Genomic DNA, 5,000 nt, shown 5'->3' on the forward strand with positions numbered 1-5,000 from the left:
GAAAATGTACGCATTCATTCATTCATCAAAAATATAGAAAAAAGTAAGAAAAAATAAATGGCAATAGAGATAATACACCCAATGTCGCATACGGAGTTATAACCACTCATCCAACCACCCTTCTCGGCAATATTCAGTCTAAACAATTAGCCACTGAGAGGAAAAAATGCAATATCTAATGCTGTTTACCGAGTGTATTAATGATGGTCCTTCGGCATTTTTCTAGCTTCACTTTTCGGGATAAGCACGTGCACACATTTCTGGGTACATTTTATAAGATAACCAAGGAGATTAATCTATATTCCACTTCCTTAATCGCCAGCAGTATGATAACAATGCCAGTTGATGATCTTTACTGATATATCCATTTATCATAATCTAATTATCATTATCGCAGCAATTTTAATCATATTAGTTACTTTCAATGCCCATATCACTGCATTACTAATCATGATATATATATATATATATATATATATATATATATATATATATATATATATTATTGTTTATAGTATTGTTATTTATATGTATTTATATATGTAATAACATAATAATATATATAAATAAATAATATATATATAATACGAAAATAACTATACATATATCATATAATTTATATATATATATGATAATATAATAATAATACTATATAATATATATATATATATTATATATATGTATATGTATATATATATATATATATATATATTATCTATTAACTATATATACTACTATATTATTGTAGTTTCTGTTGTGTGTTTGGGTGTGTGTGGTTGGTGTTTTGTGTGGTGCGGTGGTCTGTGTGGTATCTTTTGTTGGTGTGTGTGTTGGTGTTGTATGTAGTATGCACAGGACCCACACACCACACACACACATACCACAAACACACACACACAACGCGCGCGCGGCGTGCCGCCGCGCGCTTGCGCTCGCGCACTGCGCGTGTATATATTATATATCATATACATACATAATATATAATAATATATATATATATATATATATATATATATATATATATATATATATATATATATTCACAGCCACGCTCTTGCCCGAATAACATAGCAGCTGACTCCTTAAAAGAAAACATTAATTTGCACTAACGAAGCTTTTTCTTGAGCCCACTCCTCCCCATCTCAACGAAGCGTCATTCGCACTAAGCCTATAGAATATACAACAATATGGAGATCGCCGGCGCATGCTTACGCTAATGTCCTTCCTGTGTAATTCAGGCGCCGTTCAACATAAATACCCTCTCTATGATTGGATTCCACTATTATATGAGGCGAACGTGATCCGAATGACCGAGAATTTCAGAAACAAACAAGCTTGCATTTGCGCACGTACGGACACGCATACACACAATCATAGAAAAGTAATTAAATTTATACACTTAAACATATACGCACGAACAGAGACACACGTAATCACACATATGTGCTCAAACTTACTTACATACACACATACACACATACACACAACCATAAACATATGCTCAAACTCACAACACACACACACACACACACACACACACACACACCACACACACACACACACACAAGTCCACCTCCCCCCCCCTTCCCCGCGCTTGACCAACGTTCCTCTTGCCCTTATCCACTTCCCCCGCAGGTGCGTCTGATCATCTCCCCCGCCCACGGCACCCTCCCCCCCCTTCCACCATTTCATCGGAGCCTCTTTGACATTCCATCGTCCTTCCTCCTCTCCACCTCGTTTTCCAAGCCATTATTCTCCCTCTTCTCTCCTTCCCTTATCTCCCTTCTCCCTGTTTCTGTCCCAACTTCTCTAACCTTCTTTTTCTTCTACAAATCATCATTTTATCACTTCTTCCCGGCCGCTCTTGCCCTACTTCATTCTCCCCTCTTTTCCTCCTCTCCCCTTCTCTTCCTTCCAAGTTTCTATGACCCTTCTTTTTCCTCTCCTCCTCTTCCATTTCCAAGGCATTTCTCTTCTCATTCTCCTTCCACTCACATCCTTTTTTCCCTTCGTCTTCTTCCCCGTTTCTCCAGCCTTCCTTCCTCCCTCAGTTCTCTTTCAATTCCAAACTCTCTCTTCCCCTTGTTCTTCCCTTTTCCTCCAAAGCCATATCTTTAACTTTTTCTTTTTTCTATTCCCGCACTCAACAATCTTCTTACCTTTCTCCCTTCCCCAAGCCAGCACTTTCCCTTTTCCCCTCCTATTCCTTCTTCTAAAATACCTCTTCCCCTTTCTCCCCCTCCCCTTGCCTCCCCAAGCCGCCGCTTCCCTTTTCCTACCCTCGACTTCACTTCAAAATCCATCCTTCCCCTTTTCTCCTCTCCTATTTCCTCCCCAAGTCACAGCTTCCCCTTCTCCCTTCCCCTCTGATTCCCTTTCATTCCCTCCTCGGACCATTTTCCCCCTTTCTCGCCTCCCTATTCCCTGCGTAAATTCACACCTCTTCCCTTTCTCTTTTCACATGCCTTCCCCATTCTCCCCTCGCATTTCTTCCCCAGGCCATTTATTTTCCTCTTCTCCCCTCTCATCCCTTCCCTCTTTCTCTCCAATAAACCCTTCTCCCATTCTCCTCTCCCCATTCCCTCCCCTTTCCCTCTTTCTCCCATCAGATTCCCTTCTTTCTCCCCTCCCATTCCCTCCCCTTCCCCTCTTCCTCCTCCTCCTCTCTTCTTCCCTCCCCAAACCATCCTTTCCCCTTTTCCCTCTCTCCCCCTCCCACCTCCAGGCAGCCACATACCCTCACTCGGACAACATAATTGGTCCGTCACTTCCAACAATAGTTTGGTCCGCCTTATGTTACCAGCGCCACTTCAGAGCCGAGGCTGAGGCTCGGAATCGCCAAGCCGGAATAAGGGGGTGAAGAGAAGAAGGAGGAGAAAAGGGAAGAAGGAGGAGGAGGAGGAGGAGGAGGAGGAGGAGGAGGAGGAGGAGGAGGAGGAGGAGGAGGAGGAGAGGAGGAGAGGAGGAGGAGAGAGAGAGAGGAGAGAGGAAGGAGAGAGAGAGAAGAGAGAGAGAGAGAGAGAGGAGAGAGAGAGAGAGAGAGAGAGAGAGAAAGAGGGGGGGGGGAGGAAGAAAAGAAGAAAAAGGAGAAGAAGAAGAAGAAGAAGAAGAAGAAGAAGGAAAAGATAAAACAAACATTGAAGACGGTAATGAATATGACGATAAAAAATAAATAAAATACATAATACTAATACTTAACCATGGTTCTTATAATATTTTGTTGACAAGACTAACATCAAAGGCATCCACAATAACACCACAATAAACACGCGACACCCACCATGACGATAGCCACCCGTGCTAAAAAATAATTCGCAAAAACATACATTTATCCTAAGCCTTTCGAAATATTAACGCAATATATCTGAGTGTCTTGCGAAGAAGGGAAATTGAACGCGGTCTAAATTCGCAACAGATCTTCCTTAAGGCTTCGAAAGGAGAAGAAAGACGTGGAAGGGAAGCGAGTCGGATAAAAGCGGAAGAGGGGAGAACAGAAGAGGGACACACACACACACATACATACATACATATATATATATATATATATATATATATATATATATATATATATATATAGTATAGATAGATAGATATAGATAGATATATATATATATATATAGATAGATAGATAGACAGAGAGAGAGAGAGAGAGAGAGAGAGAGAGAGAGAGAGAGAGAGAGAGAGAGAAGAGAAGAGAAGAGAAGAGAAGAGAAGAGAAGAGAAGAGAAGAGAAGAGAAGAGAAGAGAAGAGAAGAGAAGAGAAGAGAAGAGAAGAGAAGAGAAGAGAAGAGAAGGAGAGAGAAAGGTGAAGGAGAAGATGGGCCATACAAGAGAGGTTAATTATCGTATGAATACACGTACATTCACACAGACACAGAGAAAGACCGAGGAGAGAAATCTAAGAGAAGACCAAAGACAAACAGAAAAGGAACACTTCGAGAAGAGATAATTTCGCAGACATAAAACATGAAATAAATAAAAAGACGTGAGACTCAAGCCCAAAGCATAAACAAGACAACACCCGATGACTTCTGAAGCGATGAAAACAAAAACAAAAAAACAAAAAAAAAGAAAAAAATGACCAACAAAATAACAAAATGAAAGAAAAGAGGTTGCACGCTCCCTCTCTTTCCTCTCCCTCCCCCTCCCCTTCTTAAAAAAAAATCGTTGGGCAGAGAACTAACATTGTCACTAACACAAAGAAAACATCCGTGCAGCCAGGCATTACGTATACACTGTCACCACCATAAAGGGCTTAGCAGTGTAGAAGGACATCCACTGTATGCAGTTGCCAACCTTGAAGACACGATATTAAGAAAGTCAGCTCGGAGAAATACAGCCGATAAGACGCCTGGGGAAATACAGGCGGTACAGAGACTGGGGAAATACAGGCGGTAAAGAGACTGGGGAAATACAGGCGGTACAGAGACTGGGGAAATACAGGCGGTACAGAGACTGGGGAAATACAGGCGGTAAAGAGACTGGAGAAATACAGGCGGTACAGAGACTGGGGAAATACAGGCGGTACAGAGACTGGGGAAATACAGGCGGTAAAGAGACTGGGGAAATACAGGCGGTACAGAGACTGGGGAAATACAGTCGGTACATAGACTGGGGAAATACAGGCGGTTCGAGAACTGGGGAAATACAGGCGGTACAGAGACTGGGGAAACACAGCCGGTACAAGAGACTGGGGAAATACAGGCGGTACAAGAACTGGGGAAATACAGGCGGTTCAAGAACTGGGGAAATACAGTCGGTACAGAGACTGGGGAAATACAGGCGGTACAGAGACGGGAAATACAGCCGGTACAAGAACTGGGGAAATACAGGCGGTACAAGAACTGGGGAAATACAGCCTGTGCGAAGGCGGCTGAGCGCCCGGCGGGGCACAGGTGTCTCTCGGGTACTCACCAGGGATGAACCCCCCTCCGTGGGCGGCGGCCTCATCCGCGGGCGGCGGCTGGGCTGCGGGCGGTCCGGGCGGCTGGCCGGCTGGA

General features: G+C 42.9%; 1 protein-coding gene across 1 annotated transcript in view; it reads right to left on the reverse strand.

Moving 5' to 3' along the window:
* Positions 1-5,000, reverse strand: part of LOC119579209 (Fanconi anemia group J protein homolog) — a 236,898-nt gene that overhangs the window by 159,529 nt on the left and 72,369 nt on the right. The window contains exon 2 of the mRNA XM_037926904.1: positions 4,915-5,000. This exon is cut by the window's right edge and continues 76 nt beyond it. The gene's annotated coding sequence lies outside the window, so the exon portion shown is untranslated. The remainder of the gene's footprint in view (positions 1-4,914) is intronic.

The sequence above is a fragment of the Penaeus monodon genome, chromosome 12 (assembly GCF_015228065.2).
Source record: "Penaeus monodon isolate SGIC_2016 chromosome 12, NSTDA_Pmon_1, whole genome shotgun sequence".
NCBI classification, from domain to species: Eukaryota; Metazoa; Arthropoda; class Malacostraca; order Decapoda; family Penaeidae; genus Penaeus; species Penaeus monodon.